Consider the following 20845-nt stretch of genomic DNA (forward strand, 5'->3'; position numbering starts at 1 on the left):
AAAAAAAGTGACCACCGAACCGATTTTTTAAAAATAATTCTGACTTGATTAAAAAGTTAACGTTAAGAAATCCTTCTAGAATTGGAGTATACCTATCTACGTTGTAGCTGATGCCGTCTGTTTGGTTACAATTATATAATTATAACATTATGACCAGTTAACATTAATCCACTAAAACAAAATATATTGTACATCTCTGTTTTTACAATAAATAAAAACCAAAGACCGTTGCAGGTTGCGTTAATTTATTTGTTAATTTAAAAAAATAATTTCTAGCTTATGTGTTTAGTAAAATATACTTACGTTTTCCTAAGTCATAAAAACTGCTAGAAATTCGTCATTTTTGTAGCATATCGGTAAAGTAATTGGTTCCGTTTGTCAAATGTCGTGTGCTAGGTATATTTACTGCAATTAACAACTTTTTTTTTCTTTATTAATGAGCTTTGCCGCTGCTGCGACTATGTCGCTCTGTTATTATACATTTATGTTAATACAATTACATGATTGATTGAACTTCATCGACAATTAATACAATTTCTTTGCCGAAATAGATTCTGGTTTTGTCAAAATACTATTACATTCTCCAAAATTCGTATAAAATAGTTTATTAGGAAAAAATTGGCGTCTTCTGGTTTCGTTCTTAACTCCTTCCATTAATATATGATAGGCATCCTCTACTACTCCACAAACTGAACAATTAGGGTGTGGAGTTATACCCATCAAATGGCCAAATTTATTGAATGGAATATGTCCACACCGCAACTGTAAAGCAGTGACAACGTCTTTTCTGTTCAATAACACTGTGTCTATCCAAGGTACAAGGGCGGGTGATAATGAACAACATTATGGGGCTGAATTATTTCTAATTTGAATATATTACTAAGTTGTATTTACACCTGTGTATAATTGTAGAGTGAAACAAAATGATATAACTAGATTCTAAAGCTCGCCATTTATTTGTTTTTAAAAATGTCATCTAATTGTACAAGATATATATGAAATCGTCAAAGACAATTTAATGATTTATGAAGAAGACATATAACTATACCTTTTTCATGTAATAATGAAAAAAAAATCGAAAATCTTTTTCTTCATCAAAAATACATTCGACATAATTAAGCCAACATCTGCCAAAACAAATTCTGTGTAAAATCATCTAATTAAGAATACAATGCCAGTAACACCTTAGTTAAGAATGTTAATAGTAAAAAAAACTTTCTTCGACTTGGGTTTTTGTTAACATTCCCCATCCCCGAGCAGGTGGGGTAGTCAGGTGAACGCATCGCAGCAATAAGTCAAAGGAATTATTAGGAATTACTATAATTGTAAGGTTATCGGCCAGTCTTCGGCCAGTATTGTTTATATTAAACGGTTACTGAACGTGTTATAAATATAGACAAAAGTATTTAAATTGTCACGTTAGTGGGAAATGTGTTACTGTCTTTTTTTTTGGTGTTTTTATTAGCTACCAGTATTTTTTTTTGTTTGTTAATAAACGGATATAAAGCTGTCTATTCACCTGTTTGTGACATATTTTTCTAATAATACTAGTTACCTAATATATAGACTAGACCGTCGGCGCAGTTTGTACTGCCCTTCTGTCTGCTCCGCGGGTTGTGGTTTTGATTCCCGCCTGAATCTGGGTGCAATATTTGTATTTACATATTTATATATCTATTATTTCTATGTTTATATATAAAAGAAAATTCTGCTATAACAGTCGGCTGTTACCTATAACACGAGCATTAAGATGCTTTCCATAAGAACAGACGACCGTGTGTGTATCTTATATTTATATTGAATATGTAATATATTGTGTTAAATTTTAATTGTAATACATATATTACTAACAATGTTACAATACGTATATCGTATGTGAAATGTTTGAGTTGTATAAGTTTATAACTACATATTATTTCCATGAGCTTTAAGGTTTCATTTAAGTTGTAATCTCGACCGCATCCATTAATCTTTTTTTGTCTCTTGCCTATTTGACGTGATGTTAACGACATCATCTTTGCTATTTTGGCACTATTGAAGACACATTAAGTCAAATGGATGATACATTTTTTCTACTATTTCAGTCAATTAAATACAATTTGTTTGTAATTTTGATAGCTCATACATAATTATTAAAATGCATTTTACAAATAAACTGTTTGTATTACTATTTGTTTACAAATAAAAAAATCTTTCTAAGGTTATTGACTCTATAAATATTATAAATAAACTAACGACCTCTTACGACGCATAACTTTAAAATTTTACCGCAAAGAATTTTTTTAACACATCACAATTCCGATCAAAAATAGTTTTAAACACAACTTAATATCAATTGGTAGTGCAGCTGGTGTACATAAAACTCGAGGAGGTGATTAAGGCAATTTAGGATATCGACTGATCCTTTGTTGGGCACGCGAGCGGACACCTGTTGCTTCGTATACAGGTTGATCGAGTCATGACTTTCTTTTGGGCTATTTTTTTTTCTGTAGATTATTATAAATATTAGTACGAAAAAAGAATAGCCACAGATTATTAAGTATAGTTTTTTTCTTAATATTTTATTATACATTTTATTATACTATATATTATGTATAAATGATTGAGAGGGGGTGACTTTTGGTAAATAAACTGTTGTTTTTACAAAATAAATTTACATACATAAATATTTCTTCCAAATAAATCAAATTAGAATGTAGAAATTAATATTGAAGCTAGGTAGACGTTCCATACCAATACGTGAAGATCTGTTAAGAATTGTGTTGATTAAAGAATCACTCATAGAATCTCATTCTAACATAATAACACTTCCAAACACCCATAAGTCCTATATAAATATTTGATGGCACCGGAAATTAACCCTTGCAATCAGCAGCTAATATTAATCATGGTATATATACATAGTCTACAGTCTGATAAAGAGTAGGTATCTGCGGAGTTTCTTGAGAAGTTTCTTCTCTGCAGAATCTACATTCCGAATCTGTTGTAGCTTCACTTTTAGCCATAATTAAAAACTTAATTTATAGAATAATGATTCGAAGGTACTTAAAATAAATAATAAATTCTTTATTTGTCCAAATACTGTACAATTTTATAATCCGCCTAACTGCGTGACAGTTTATCGGCAGAATTAATGCTTGTCAACATATAATTATTATACAATATTTAATTTCTTTTTCACTATAGATTTATCATTAAATAATCTGTATCTATTAACCTAACATCTTCAACATAATTAAACATTTTTTCAAAACAAAACTTAACTAAACTTACAATCTTAAACTTAAAAATCAATGCATTTTTAATTTTTTTTTATTTTTTTTTTTTTGAATCAACTTACTTATTTTTACTTGGAAGCCTATTTTAATAAAGTTTTTTCATTTTTTTTATTCCTTTTAAATAGCAGTACTTTTGGTAGAAAAGACACTTAAAAATTCAACCTCAGGATTATTTTACTAGCTACAACTCATGGTTTTAGCCAAGATGTAGTGTAAATGGTTTTGTAAAAAGTCACATTTATTGTTATTCTCTATTATAAGTTCTGTCGGAATCAGTTCAGTATTTTTGAATATAGAAAGATAAACATTTATTCTTACATCCATTTTCTTTTTCTAACTTATAAACTTTAGCGTTTATGAATTTATAGGATAGTTTGTTAGTCTATAATTCAAATTGGCTTTACTGGAATACTCTGAAATCGATATTTAGCAAATCGATTTTAGTTCAAAGTAAATATATCGTACCCAGTATCGATACTGTTGCCATCGATAAGCCCTTATAAAACTGAATATTTTTATATATAAACAAACTATGCATATTAAAAAACTTAATTTTATGGATATCTACCACATGCATATATACGTAAACAAGTATATACATAATTGTGCTGTTTAATTACCTTTTTATAAGTAGTAAGAAAAATGTGCATAAGTACAAAAAATATCCAACGCAACAAGTAACTAAATTTTATTAATCCCCCACAATATCATTATAATGTGAGACCGTGTCGCTCGCTGTACTCGATTTATTACACCAATTAAACAATAATTGCGCTGACCATACCTACGAACGCCCTGTGTACGCAGATGCGCACCTGTCGTCTGCTTTTTTCTTATTTTCCCCGCGTTTAAACGAACATGGCAACTTTAATAACTCGAATTGCATTACGGTAGGTCATACTTATGTTTTTTTTTTCAATTTTTTTTTTTTCATATACAACGGCCACAGTCGACGGTTTTCTGTCAACAGTGTATAGTTCCGTGGAATGCGAAGTTGTAGTAAAAGATTATGAAACTATATTTTTGTTCGTAGTAATTTCTGTTTCTGCTTGAAGACTTTTTTAATACGATGCGCTGATTATTTCACGCTTTGTTGGTATATTATTATAACTATTTAATATTTAAGTCAAGTCTGACTGTTGCGTTGGTCCGAATATGAAAATTTAAATGTGAATATGAGAAAGAAGCCACGGCACGTGTTCGGGTAGTATTTTTATATAGGTAATAATGTTTTATATATATTTTTTTTAATACACATTATATTTACAGTAAATAATAATAATACTCGTAATTTGTGTTTGAAGTCATATGACTTTCTAACATTTGCCTGTTCTTGGCATGTCAAGCAAGGAAATTGCTTTATATTAAATGTGACAAAAATGTAAAACTAATTTGCTGAAAAGTAATTATGTATATTTTATATATAGATTTCCCCGTGGTTTTACTCAAAGTAAATACGTCTGTAAGCCAACCCATAAATACTTTTTACCCAGAAATTCATAAAAGTTCCTTTGAGGGGTTGAATAAAAGACAAACTGTGTGATTGTGAGGAAATTGATACATTTGATACATTAATGATTTATTTTGATACTTTAACACAAATGATACATTAAAATAAAATAATGTTGAAAAGAAAGGTCGTTGTCATAGTGGGTTTGTAAATCGTTTTATGGCGTTTTTAAGCTCTTTAAGTATGTATTTGTCTTCAAAAGGCAATATATAAAAAACTGCCTTTTTTGGAAAGTCTTGCAAGTCTTAATCAACCTAAGCTTTATTTTATTTTTTTCTACTTATCATACCGTACAAATCACACCTATGTTGCAAAACTTCTTTTGTCTATCTATAATATTTTTTTTACTATATACTGGAATATGGATGTATTAGTATTAAAATATACGAGTCAATAATGAAATTCATAATAAAAAAAGCTATGTACATGAGTAGAAAGATCCATAAACATTGTGTGTAAGAGTTCATCTTATACGTGGTCGACTTAATGTCTGTATTGTATTTGATACAATATCTTCGACAATCGTGAGCCGATTTTAATAAATATTTTTTCGAATAAATTGATAACGTGCATTAGTTTTTTTACATACAAATATAAATAATTGAACATTAAGCGAGATGACGTAACACAAGTAGATAATAAGCTATATGACTAATATGAGTTCATTGACCTGTTTTTCCTTAATAGATCACAAGTTTTATTTTTCAAGCGAGATGGTATCTAATAATGAAGGAAAAATCTTAAAAAGATTACATTAGTAACTTTTTGTGCAGTTTTTTTAAAATGTAATAGATTCGTTGTTTTTTTTTTTTTGTTCGTAACTGACGTTAAGTTTTCCATAAATTAATTTGTCTGTGCACACTTCGTGTGAAAAAGAAGGTTTTAATTAAGTTTATTATGGTAATAAATTATGCTCTCAATTTACTGTTTTTTAACCGATTTCAAAGTAGAGGTGTTTCTATGTATTAAACATTTACTCTTAATACGTTTATTATTTGTTACATTTAATTAAAAAGGCTGTGCCAGACTAAAATATAACCAGAACCTCATATTTATATATTTAGAGGCTATATAGAACATATTTAAACCTTAGTTGTTTTTTGTTTCTATTATAAGGAGTAATGTTTGTTTTTTGTTAATGTATATTATTTGTGGGAAAAATAAAAAATAAATGAAATATAGATTTCATATATAATACATGGGTATTACATATTGTTATATTGTATTTGTGTATGCCTCTCCTATGTGGCGAAAGAGCAGTCTAACAATCAATCAAAATTTATATAATGTATGCTTATCCGGGCAGTCATCCTCCAACCTTACAAATTACCTCCCCCAAGCCGCGCCATATTCCAGGGCAAATTGCGAATCTAAAAAAGACCATACAAACACGAAAAATTATCAGAATCTACCTAACCGTTTAGAAGTTCAGTGACATTACAAAAAGAATATAATTACATAAAATATAATAATCCATATTCATAGTTCACGCGAACAAAAATTACTTTAATTTATATGATCTCATTGTAACGTAACACTGCTTAAATGTTTTTACTAAAGAGCAATTTAAATAAAAAACATTTTTATATCTTTTTTTTTTTCGTTTTAGATTATAGAAAAAATTTAATAAGCATCGAATTATCGTGTACTTTAAATTTCATTATATTTTCGTATGAGAATTTATACGATTTGATAATTAGGTTTGAAAATATAAATTATAATATAATTTGACTGTTCTGTAGGGGCTTTAGGCAATTAACCTGCTTTTGTCTTCAGGTATTTTGATCAGATTCCAGTGTCGATTCTGGTTGTAACATACATTTATTTATATAACTGCGTGTTTCCTGTAAATTTATATATATAAAATATTCTGTAATTCATTAATAATAATTAAAAAAAAAGTGGTAAGTAGCTCGCCGGGTCTACCTACTAGTTAAACGACATCACTCGGATTTAGAACAAATGTAAGTAGGTAACATTTACTCGTGTCTCGTGGGTTTAAGGAGACCATTTTTGAAAATTTCAAGATAAGGCAGAGTAGGAAATATGTTAATCAAAATGTGGAGCAGCACCACTCGGGAAGTACTTCGACCTAACAGAAGATCACAGCTAAAGAATACACTTACAAGTTGTGTTGCGTTCCTGTGTTGAATGAGGAAGCCGTAGCTCTTGAGGAGGATCGGAAATTGAGTTGGCCTCTGCTTGCTCTCTGTTGTGCCTCTATGTATTGCAGGCATCTATAAGCTACGGTACCCTCATACCATCAGGCGAAACCGTACATTAGTTTGCCACCTTTGAAGTATAAAAAATTACCCACTGCTATAAATACAAAGCTCTCTGACACCAACACTAACTAACTAACTAGTAAACGTTCAAACAATGGACAATAACACATATTTTATCTTACATCGATTGATTCGGACACCTACGGTCACGTATAACGGACACTCTCTAGTTTTCACTCGAGATCGTTAACATACAAGCTATAAATTATTCGCGACGGTTGTATTAATCATCATAAATCATTACTTCAATTACCTTTTATGTTACTTGCTGTACATATAGGCTGTTATATGCCTCATTGCTATGTTAAGGCTATTGTCATTTTTAGGAGTGTTAAAGTAAGATTGTTTGATCAGCAATCAAAAATGATTCTACAATAGAGTGGTCAAATATCTGCCACTCAGCATTGTATATTTTGTATGTGTGTAATTTTCTTCCAGAGCCTGTAGATTTAATCTTGTTGTTTTACTCTATACAATAATACGAGATAAATATTTAAGCAAAAGTTATCTAAAATTAAATGTCGGTACCTCTATATCGACTTATTTTATCTACTAACTTTCCGGCTCTACTGATTAATGAACAAATTTCGAGAAAGTCTAAGATACACAACTACGACTCTAGCAGCAACCATAAACCACTCCTGCTAGAGCGTCTAAAAATGACGCGAGTGAAACCGCATAAAGGTGTAGTAAATTAAAAAAATTACATTCTGACGTTGAAAAAAAAAGCCAATCAAATGATGCGTGTTACAACGCTAAAGAACCCTCCCTATACATCATCTTTATGTGTATCATCTAGTGCAGGTCAATAAACCCATGTTCCAAGTCACAAGATTTGGAGTTTTTATTTGCCATTAAATAAATTTAATAAACTCTTCACGCTCAGCGGACTCCAATCAAATGTGAATCCTGTGTCGGAATTTATTTATTTATTAAAGGATAACCAACAAAAGATACGATAGGATATAATAGGATGTCAATGTCTTTTAATTACAGGTTATCACAACATGCATTATCACGTCAAGTAACACAAAGCTTTTTAATATTAATAAGTAAGTTTATCAATGTGATTGCTTAATCACTAATAAAAAATTATAATTTAAAATTTGAACCACAAACTAAGGCCTATAAAAACGTTTATCTTGTGCAGGTATCGAATCCGCGACCCCATCAACCCATTGCTATCACTACTGCGCCAACGCGTCGTTTAATATATTTTCTTCCTTTTTATCGAAATTATTTAATATTTTTCTTAACTGATTTAAGTTTTTTAACTTAAATATGAATGTTAAAAAATTATAAAACCGCTTAGCCATTCAAACGACTTAATAAAGCGTTGCTGTTGGCCATTAGTTACTGCTACTAATAATACGACTGTCTCATGTGTGCTTATACTGGGTATAACCAACAAAAAAGAGCGCGGAATACCTAATATATATTTTATTGTATTTCGTATGATATTAACTGAGGTAGCAAAGAAGGAAATATCCTGACCAAAATATGAAAGCAGCCCGACTGCGATAGAACCTCGGCCTTACAGAAGATCACAGCTAAATAATATTGTTTTCAAGCAGTGTTGTATTCTTGTCGTGAGAAAGGTAGCCAGAGCTCCTGGGGGGAATCGGCAGTAGGGTCGGCAACGCGCATGCGATGCTTCTGGTGTTGCATACACGATACACGATACACAATACACGATACACGATACACTTGTTAAGCTACGGCAATCACTTACCATCAGGTGCGCCGTACGCATGTTTGCCGAACTAGTTATATTTACCGAGAACCAGTAGTTATCATTTTCTTGTCCTTATCTTTCTTTTACTCCTTAAATTTTAACCAATAACGACATTGTGACTTCTATCTCTATCATCTATAAACAAATAATATAATACATATTTTATACAATTGAGTACAAAGCTTAATCTAACTAATCTAAAGTAGAACATTCTATAGATACTCGTATTCTGCCTATAATATCCCACTGTTGGGTATAGGCCTCTTTCTTCGTCTAGGAAAAGGATTGGCGCTCCCACCAAGCTGCTCCTCTGTCGATTGGTGGATATGTTCTCTACTATGAGTAACGACCGTTACCAGGTGTATAACCGGGACCGATGGCATAACATGCTCTCCGAGGCACGGGGGGGAGACCCACAAGGACAGATATCCAAAACGGAACGAAATATTTGTAAAAATAAAAATATCCATCCCGATCGGGAATCGAACCCGCGAACCGTTGGTGTTTTAGGCGACTACTCGCACCACTACACCAGAGCAGCTATTATTTATAGATACTCATTTTAAATAAATTATAAATTAATGCTTTTCAGAGGAAACTTAGTCGAAGATAAAATATAATTATTGTATTTTAGTTGCATGTGTGTATGTTTGTAGACATTTATATATGTATTTTGATTAAACTTTATTACTATTGCGCAAGCCCGTTACACTGCTAGCTTTTTTCTGTTGGGTAATCTGGAAGAGATCGCTATTAAGTGATAAGATCGCCCATTGCACTATATGTATCTAGAATTAAGGTTTGCTATGTTATACTATCTTTAGTTGCAATAAAGTGGTTTATTATTATTATTATATAAAATGCAATAAAGACAGTAAAAAAACAAACGCTGAAACTCGTCACCTAGGCCACCATACGTCAAAGCGGTTAGCCGTAGAACAAGTGGCTTCGTCGCTTTTTCATACCAAATGAATTGTATAAACTCTCATTTGCATAACCATTAAGGGTATTTGTTTATTTTCATTGACCCCGAGCCCTTAGTACCGAGGGCCAGGACATATTAATATTAATGTTTTTAACATGTAACCTATATGACATTCTAGTACAGTTCTTTTTGTTTATGTAATTAGCCCTTCCTTAATAGGTCAAGTTTGCTTGCGACAAATTTTTCTTTATCTCTTTTCTTCTACGTGGAATTTAACAAAAAAGTTAGTGTTCAGTTCTCAGAGCTATAAAATGAATAAATTTCTAAAATAAAAGTAGCCTAAGTTACTCCTTACTACATCAGCTCTCTGCCAGTGAAAGTTCTGTCAAAATCGGACCAACCGTTTCAGAGATTAGCCGGAACAAAAAGACAGACAGACAGACAGATAGACAGACAAAAATTGTAAAAAAATGTTATTTGGATATATGTACCGTGTATACATCCATATGCATTGAGTAAAAAGCGGCTATTTCAATATAACAAACAGACACTCAAATTTTATTTATTTGTATAGATTAACGCGTAATTTCCGATGCATCAATTGTGATATAATGATAACTGTAATTTTAGTATAATAAGTACCGTATAATAGTAATTGATTCAAGAGGTTTTAGCAAGAAAAAGTAACAAACACGTATCCACTCATTAATCTATCCGTGTAACGTGTATCCTAATCAAGATCATCGTTTCATAAGAAAATTACACTCTTATTAAACAGACAAGTAAAAATAGATAGCGTTGAATATTGACAATGTAAAATTGAAATATGTAAGTGTTTGTGAGTTATTTGAAATTGAGTCACAGCACACCCGTCCGTGTAAAGTTTAAAAATACATTTTACCTACATTCTTTAACCTAAATACCTATTTGTAAGTGGTTTCGTAACACTCGGAAAATTTGGGAAGCATTGTTTTGTTTTTTAATACAAATTTTACTATAATAATATATATGTATGTTAGAGATTTGTGTACATACTATCTGCTGTCTGCGATTTCGTTGGCGTGGAAATTTGTGTGCCTATGTATGTGAACTAATACCATAGAAGGTATTAGTTATGCTATCCCATAGAAACAGCAGACTTTTCTTGAAGAATATATTAGACTTCACCAGAATCAGATAATAATCACTCTCTGTAAAAGATCCTGTCCTTTCTCTTTGCCGAAATTCATCCAGATTTATTCCGACATTCTGGAGAAATTTATTACATACATCCATAGAAACTTTCGCATTTGTAATATTAATGAGACAGTCAAGTTACCTGTAATATTAAGCTAGTAAGAACTATTTTAGTATTGAACATTTTCTATGGTAAATAACCTCTTACACATATGAACTATATTGTTAGCCACCACGAAAGCTTAAAAACTTAGTAAGTGTAAGAAAAAATGCGACTATAATATTTCATGTATACAAAAAAATATATAAAATAGATATTACATAACGTATGTACGTCTCATGATCGTAATTAAAACAGAATTGAAAAATCATAGCGAGAGGTCAAGAGATGGTGAACGTTAAAGTATCGTGAGCACGTGATCACGTTACCGCCGCCGCGCGCGCCGGCCAGTTATCGATGGGGAGACCAGTCAACGTCTTGTCAACGTCTAAATCATCGATACTCGATATAAATATGAATATAACGAAACGGTTTCTTACGCATACGTTTTTTTTTTCTTTTATTTTAATTTCAGTTCAGCTACTTACAGTTCAGTTCAGCCTATTGCAGTCCACTGCTGGACTTAGGCCTCCCCAAATTCGCCCCAGATATCCCGGTTTTCCGACTTTACTGACCTATTAAAACTGTATTTTACATTGTTGCTAAGAACGTAAAGAAATACCTTCCCTGTATAACCTATGAATAAAATTACGACATGATAAATTAAAAATTACTTTAAGAACTTTACTTCTAAATGTTACAAATTCCTTCTTTCGTTAAAAAATCTTCCAATATGTAGACTTTCCCGTTAATAAAATACAACAATCAAATATTTTCAGTGTATTAATAATAATTATTATTTCCTAGAATAATAACGATGGGCTAATACAATCGCAGTGGAAGAAACTGACTTTTGCGGTAATGCTCGTAGTTTTGATCCCGGCACATGACACATAATTATTTGTATGTTGTGTATAGTTAAACGTTAATCAAGGTCTGAGGATTTATTCTCGGGTTGTATAAATTTCATCCTACTGAATTGTAAGAATTAGCACGAGTGGATTTAAATACGATCGCTTCAGCCTGTAATATCCCACTACTGGACACAGGCCCCTTTCCCCATATAGGAGAAGGATCAGAGCTTAATCTACCACGTAGCTCCAATGCGGGTTTGCAGATATATTCCCTACTATGAGTAACGATCGCTATCTGGTGAACATGATTACAACCGGGACCGACGGCTTAACGTGCTCTCCGAGGCACGGTGGGGAGAGCCACAAGGACTGCACAAACACCCAGACCAGGGCAAACACCTGTATGGCCAATAAAAATGCTTGTCATGTGCGGGGGTCGAACCCGCAACCGCCAGAGCAACAGGTACAATCCATGGCTGTAACCGTTGCGCCAACGCGGCGTCAAATACGACAATTTAAATTTCAAAAAGTTACTTCTACGAGTAAAAAACTAATATTCGTACTAGCGACACCCATTTAAATTTTTGTTCTATATCAATGAACTGGGATACAGTTATAAATCAATTTAAGAAACATACTAAAATTAATTAAAGAAAATTGTAAGTCGATTAGAGCATAAACCGAGCACCTACATGATGTATTTATACGTACTTCCACGGACTGAGACCGCCTCACGTCCGAAGACCCCTGCAATAAAAAGCGTAGTATTTCGACAAGTCCACGTCACGAAGCAATTAGCCAAGTGTTTGATAGTTCTGAACATCTAAATAGCACCCACTACACATTGCATTTATTTATTATTAATCTAATCACAATATGAATCTACCTAAATATATTTATTTATCTGTATATCTATCAAAATCAAAATCAAAGTCAAAATCAAAAACAGCTTTATTCAAATAGGCCCCAAGAGCACTTTTGGACCGTCATTTTTTTACACATTAAAACTTAAAAAATTAATAATATTTTTTGTAAAATTAAAGCTACCACTGATTCGGAATGTAGATTCTGCAGAGCAGAATCGGCAAAAAACTCCGCAGTTACTCTTTTGAAAAATAATTTATAAACTGTGTTTTAGTACAAAATTAGTAACATGTTGCATAAAATACAGCGTCACTAAGTCCACAACATCTTTATCAACTATGTAATCCTGCACCGAATAATAAGCTTTATCTATTAATTATTTTTTAAGAAAAACTTTAAATTTATGTTGAGACAATTCCAAAATCTATTTAAATAAATTAAGATGAATCTCCGAAATGTATGTACCCGCGTAATTTCCGAACGATTGTACGGATTTTGTTTGTGTTCGTTATTGTAAGGATAAGGTAAGTATGAATTAAAACAAAATCTATATTATGTTCAGGAAAATATAGGGCAGTGCAAAGTTTGCTGGGACAGCTAGTAAAATATAAAAAATTAGTTTGTCAAAGTCCGTTTTAAACCTACTTGAATAAGTTGGTTTTTATTTTATTTACGATTTAAAATTGAATGAATTAATTTTTAATAATAATATATAATAAATAATATAAATAATATTTAATAAAAATATTTATAATATTTAATAAAAATATTTATCAATTCATTTGGATTAATGAAAAATAGAGGCAAAATAGCACGATTGATTTTTGCCAATGTGACGTAGAATTGAGAAGACATGAAGGAAATTAAACGGTGCGGTCGAGATTACAAGCTCAATAGAACTTTAAAGTATATACTTAGGGTGTGTGCAAATATACTTGTTAAATATATTGTAATTAATTATTATTATAGTTTCTCTTAAAAACAAATTCTATTTCTAAATAAGCTCTCAATGACTGTGCGATTTTCTTCTAAAAAATTGGGTTCATGATCCATTGACCTCGAATAAAACTACTGAATTTCAAACTATTTATTATTTTAAGTTCGGTCATCAAATATAATTGATTTCATACGAAATCTCCACGAACAGTTTTAGATGAATGCTCAAAAAATTGATACTAACTATATGTAATGGTCGTTCTCACATGTTTTTTTTTTTTTTTTGTTACAGTAGAAGTAAACGAACTTTTTTGTTGGTGGCAACGCCTTCTCGGGTTTTGGCGCGAACTCGTGACGTCGCTTGTCTATGCTTTTTTTCATCAGACAAAAAAGCAAAACAGTCAGCCTTGCTCATTGATAGTCCTTAATAGTTTCACGATATAAAAAATTGTAACAAAAAATATAAACTCGAATGTTATTACGTGTTTTTTTTTTAAATTGCGTTTTAATAATAGAATAATTTGTTTAGACACTGTATTTTTTATGGTTACAAATTAAGAATTAAAATATGACTATAAATAAATAAAAAATACAGACTAATGAAATAATAATACTTTTTTTGTAAATTTTATTTCGTTGTAATAATTTGTACTCGTTTAAAAATTAAAACTATTTTTATCAATTCTTTATTCCTTACTTTTAAACGATCACTGTAAATTTGTATATATGTATATTTAAATAATCGCGCTCTCGGAAACGATTCTGAGGATTTCAGTTGAAATTAGCAATATAAAGAAAAGTCGATCTAATTATATCTCATAAGTGGAAAATTTAGTTTTATCTCTATTTTTAGGTGAAAACATTATCCCGCGCAATATAGTTCGCAGTTTTGACGAAATCGTTGGTTGGTATTATAAATACGTATATTACTTTAGATTTTTTCTTAACTGAGTTATATGTATAAGTTATTATGTGTATTGTTTCTGGTTGTACAATAAATATTTGTATTGTATTGTATTGTTATTATACAAAATACATATTCTGCCTCTTTAGTAGCTAAATAGGTACAAGGTAGTAACCGTTATCCTGCTTTTGTACAATTTTAACACCATTTCGTTTACTTAATTTTATAAAACCATTTATTTAGTTAAAACTTATTTAAAACTTTGAAGTCAATTTCTCGGATATAGGTATATTTATACTTTATTGTCTTTTATCTAAACACAGCAGTATTATCTCGTTTTTTTTCCATACAACTAGATCGGCAAAGTACGGCCCACCTGATAGTTAGCGGTTACCGTAGCCTACATACGCCTGCAACAATACCATCCGCTTAGAACTCAGAAGCATTATAAGCTCGTAGCCGACCCTACCCCCTTCTCCCCCAGGAGCTCTGTCCACGTTACTCATCACAGGAACACAAATCTACTCGAGAACAGTATTATTTTGCTGTTATCTTGTCCCTAGACGGGCTGCTCCAGACTTTCAACAGGATATATCTTACTGTGCCCTACTTCAAAAAAAAATAGAACTCATAAATTCAAATATAGTCATAACTATATATAGGTTCTTACATATATATTAAATATTTATAAATATCGACATTATATCCACGGTATCTGTACATCCGTATTCATTGAATGAATTTATTATATACGGACTGGTTCTAGTTGAAATTACGCAGAGGTCACGTGAATAATTTATACTAATATTATAGAGAGCTAACGTTTGAGTTTGTAGGTTTATGAGGGGTAAATTAATACGTTTCCAAATTTGAATAAATATTTAAATTTAGAAAGCACGGACCAACTATGGTAATTCTTTTGTTAAAAGAGTAACTGCTCAGTTTTTTGCCGATTCGTCTTTATAGAATCTATATTCCGAATTGGTGGTAGCTCACATTGACCATAATCTAATATATAAAATTCTCGTGTCGCGGTATTTGTAGTTAAACTCCTCCGAAACGGCTTGACTGATTTTCATGAAATTTTGTGTGCATATTGGGTAGGTCTGAGAATCGAACAACATCTATTTTTCATCTCTTTAAATGTTAAGGGTAGTCCACCCTAATTTTTTTTTTAATTTTTAGATAAATTATTTATTTTTTATTTTATTATGATTTAGCGTTGAAAAATACCTATATACAACCCTAAATTTTCACCCTTCTACCACCAACCGCTATTTTTAAATAACGTTTAGCGGCAAGACAAAGTTTGCCGAGTCAGCTAGTAATATATAAAAATCTCGTAACACATATTTACTATCGAAAACGGCTTGACCTATTTTCGTTAACCGAATTTCAAGATAGGAGGAGATTCTATATTCTTTTTTTAAATTATGTATGTTACCTCAGGCCTTTTGACTGAGTGGACCGATTTCGATACTTTTTTTATCGAAAGGTGGTATGTTTCATGTAGTTCTATTTAAATTCAGTCGAAGTACCTTTTGACTTATACCTAATTGTATGGGACAGTCTATGGTTGAGTGAGAGACGACATGTGAGGGAAGGTTATGAGGGAAACCAAACCCAATGAAAGTCGATCTAACACTAAATTTATTAAGATTAATTTGAGTATATATAGGCAGAAGTACAGACGTCATTTGACGTCATTCGTAGCAAACAAATATCAATTTCATTAGAAATCTGCATAAGAAAAATAACAATTTCGTAATAAATCAGCTAAATTAAAGAGGTTACTAATTAGCAAAACAATCATATTGCTCAATGTGCGTTGACCCGTACACTAATCATTTTATTTACTTGACGACTTTTTCGACGATCTACGTTGTACTGCATAACTTATTACTGGGTATACCGGTTATAATTCTTGTTGTAATAGAAAGCTAATGCTTATCTTGTAGTTTCATTAAAATTTGATTGAGATCTATTGACCACTTTTTGAGTAATCTTTGATAACACGTATCTACTTGACTATTTTGTTGTATCCCTACGATGTCCTGTCGATGTAATTGAAGTTGTCTTTTTTTTTCATTTACGCATACAAAGCTATATATATATATATATTGCGTATATTTAGTAGGTCTCAGAATAAGTCCGTAGGCTATTTGTTATACTTCTAGTTGGTAATGTTGTCCCTATTCTTATAATATCAGAACAAAGTTTGGGTCAGGTAGTTAATTAATAAAAGGCTATAATAATTTGTAAAATGACAACTTAAAAATGCTTTTGAAGCCTACTTGAGTAAAGAAACTTTTGATTGACTGATTGATTGATTGACACGATGTAGTAGTCGATAAACTCTGAATCCACAGTAAAAAATATGTACGCCCGGCGAAGTGAACATGGATCTGCTATTTTATATTATCTGTCTGTATAAATAGAAATGAATGCCGAAATGTATGTACGTGCATAACTTCTGAACAACTGGACTAAATTGGATAATTTTTTTGTGTACGTTATTATCAGGACAAGCTTTATAATAATATATTTACGCTCAACGGCCCCCAGTAGTATTTACTCCTGTGTCCGGGGTCCGGAAACACCCGCAATGCACAATCACAAACGCCCATATCACGACAAACATATATAAAAAAATGTCTGCTGTGAGCGGGCATCGAACCCGCGACTGCCAGCGCAACAGCCAGTGCTGTGACCGCTACACCACTATCGTTGTATAAGAAAAAGTAAAAAATTAAAAAAAAAAACGATATATTCACAGAAAAAATATTACTGTACCAAGTTCACCATGTCATTAGTTAGTACACAATAAATTAGTACAAGGTCTTATTCTTCATTGTTTTACTTTGTTATATGTATACCTTCTAATTCGACTTCCTGAAGATTCTAATTTATAAGTTAATGAAGCAATAAACAATAACACTTTATACAAAGAAAAAAAGTACGCGTACGTACTTTTTATAAGTATAACATAACTAAATAAAAAGAAGTTTTTAATATACAAATCTCATAGTCCAATTTTTTTTTTGTCTATAATAAATGCCAAATAAAATCTCAAGTATAGTTATTACTGTGCTTAATAAATAACATCATAATATTGTCATTAAATAAACTCTACCAATATCATCGTCATGTTTTATTTTTATTTTTTATCTGTAAAACATCAATATACAGTTGCAAGTAAGTGGGCAAAAACCGTCAAAATATATGTCAAATAAAACCTCCAATACAAAAATTAATCAGCTAAAAAAAATATCTTACTTTTTTTATATTGACTTTATTTCAATTTGTCAATAAACTTTATATAGTGTACTTTTCAGATAACAGAATTACAATAAGATTTAACGTTCAAACAGTATAAATGTTGGACATATTATATTGTGTGAGTTGTAAATCTATCTGTAATTCTATTATCTGTAGGGCTTCTAAGTTTCACATTGAACAGACATCACCAACGATGACAACAAGTAATTTAGAAAAATAAAATCAATTCCCACTTAGATCAATTTCTCACCTATAAAAATAAAAATTAATTAATTAAGATGATTTAAGAAATTCATGTTTAACAAAAAATGACAGTGTTTTACATTACAAAGATTATTATTTGAACAAGATATATTATATATAGACTGTGAACTAATAATAGAAATTGAATAAAAAGTACTTACAAAACTAAATTAAATTGAATTAAATTTAAAAAATATATAATTTTATGAATTTTAGAGTTGTGCAGGTTCTTTTAAATTAAAAAAAAAAAGATATCAACAATCAACAAATTAATGTTGATTATAGATTTGACGTATAATACATATATTATATAAGAATACTTATATATTATTAGTTATTTCAAAATGTATATATTTTTAACCGACTTCCAAAAAAGGAGGAGGTTCTCAATTCGACTGTATTTTTTTTTTTTTTTTTTTTTTATGTATGTTACATCAGAACTTTTGACCGTGTGGACCGATTTCGACAAATGTTTTTTTAATCGAAAGGTGGTGTGTGCCAATTGGTCCCATTTAAATTTATTTGCGATCTAACAACTACTTTTCGAGTTATATCTAATAATGCGTTTTTACTTGACGCTTTTTTCGTCGACCTACGTTGTATTATACCGCATAACTTTCTACTGGGTGTACCGATTTTGATAATTCTTTTTTTGTTGGAAAGGAGATATCCCTAGTTTAGTACCATGATAAGAAAACCAGGATCTGATGATGGGATCCCAGAGAAATCGAGGGAAACTCTTGAAAATCCGCAATAACTTTTTACTAGCTGTACCGATTTTGATAATTATTTTTTTGTTGAAAAGAAGATATCTCTAGTTTAGTACCATGATAAGGAAACCACGATCTGATGATGGGATCCCGGAGAAATCGAGGGAAACTCTTGAAAATCCGCAATAACTTTTTACTGGGTGTACCGATTTTTATAATTTTTAATTTAATCGAAAGCTGATGTTTGTCATGTAGTCACATATAAATTTTATTGAGATCTGATCACTACTTTTTGAGTAATCTTTGATAACGCGTAGTTACTTGACTATTTTTTCGTCGATCTACGTTGTATTACTCGTTGGTGTAATTGAAGTCGGTTTTTTTTTTCGTTTGCGAGCAAACACAATTATTAACGTTAACTATGTATTGACCTTATATATTTTTTTATAAAAACACGAAAAAAAATTATGTTTATACTAAACATAATATAAAAATTCCCATCACCCGAATAAGATTCAGATAGTCACATGTATCATATATGTTCGTATTTGGCGAAATTCCGTAAAGCAACATCACACGTAGCTCCGTCGACAATTAGCGCTTGAGTCAAGGGCGGTCACCAAGCAGCTGGCTTCCTTCTGAATTTTAATACCTCTGCGACTCAGAAATTACGTCTATGTATAAAGCTAGTTATCGGCGTACTCACCACTAAATGCTATGCTACGCTGTAATTATCTTTAGTCATACTGTTTAAATTTAGATTCCCTTTTGTAGCTGAAAAGTACTATTTTTAAAAAACGTGTGCTTTAGACCACACGACTGAAGTAAAATTTACGAAATGTAACTCTTTCTCTTTCTATCTTCACTAACTTATATCCTCTCAACTTCCGTTAGCTTCGCCCGAGCACACTTTTTGTAACGCTCTCGTCACGCATTCACCAGCTTACTCCCTAAGTCAAGCGTGCGTAAAGAAGTTTTACCTCAATAAAATTTAAATAACATTAATTTCCTTCATTATTGCCATACAAAAAAAAACTTGTTTGTTTTACATACATAAATAATATTATAATAATGAATGGTATGAAAACATCTTTCAATAAAAAAAAAAAAACTAATCATGTTAGCTTTATATAAAGAAATTCGAAAATTTTGAAAATGTTACCAACATTTAATTTCTATAGATTTTTCGTCCGAAAAATATCGACGAAAAACTACTATTTTAAATACCATGACATTTTTCAAAAGTCTATTGATCTTTTTAACAGTAAAAAGGTTTATATTTAAGTCTAAGGGATATATCCGTTTGTTCGTCATCCTTTTTGTCTCTTATTTTCTCCTAATATCCAAGTGCGTTTATATTTTTATTTTTACATATATTAGGTATACAGTAACGAATGTCAAAAAAACATATACATACTTACATACTTTAAAAGCCTTGACGCAGATCGCTAGAAGCGCTATATTATTTAATACGTCATTACGAATTAAATATATCCAGCGCTAATTCAGCACTGGATAGTAAGACTAATAATTGTAAGACTAGTTTTACGACCGCTCTCGAGGTCACTCGGACAGACAGCAACCATGCTTTTAAATCGATGCGAAATAAAAAGGCGGAAGTTGTCTACGAGACGATTATTCTTAATATAAATACTTTATTATGCAATATTAAAAAAAAAAATTAAAACGTCTCATTTGCAAATTTGTTAATAACTTGAAGTGTGTATGGTTTTGAACGCATTCGATCTTTGTCGGATTATTTCGTATTTATGCTATCTGTTTCGCAGTTGCGTCGTAGTATATTTTTATACTACAAAAATGATAAACAAACATACGGTAGCAGATAGCATGATAGTAAGCGGATACCATTGCTTATGCGCTAGCTATTTTATTTTTAGCCATTTTAAGACGCCATTCCCTAACATAACAAGTAGCCAGTATATCAATGTTAGCCATATAGCGCCCGTTTTCTACTGGATTATTCAATGAAAGAGACCGATGAACATTGAATCATTCCAGTTCAGTCAGTCAGTCAGTTCAGCCTAT

The 20845-nt window shown here is 31.1% G+C and overlaps 1 protein-coding gene and 1 long non-coding RNA gene across 2 annotated transcripts in view; one reads left to right on the forward strand and one right to left on the reverse strand.

Annotated features, from left to right (window-relative positions):
• The window catches only part of LOC123659826 (tRNA dimethylallyltransferase-like), a 121573-nt gene that overhangs the window by 61475 nt on the left and 39253 nt on the right, over window positions 1-20845 (forward strand). The window lies entirely within an intron of this gene.
• On the reverse strand, window positions 16459-18062 carry LOC123659479. The gene is made up of 3 exons (XR_006744021.1): window positions 18048-18062; window positions 17039-17040; window positions 16459-16571 (listed from the first exon to the last, which is right to left on the reverse strand). It is a non-coding gene; the product is annotated as an uncharacterized LOC123659479 (long non-coding RNA).

The sequence above is a fragment of the Melitaea cinxia genome, chromosome 14, assembly GCF_905220565.1.
Source record: "Melitaea cinxia chromosome 14, ilMelCinx1.1, whole genome shotgun sequence".
NCBI classification, from domain to species: domain Eukaryota; kingdom Metazoa; phylum Arthropoda; class Insecta; order Lepidoptera; family Nymphalidae; genus Melitaea; species Melitaea cinxia.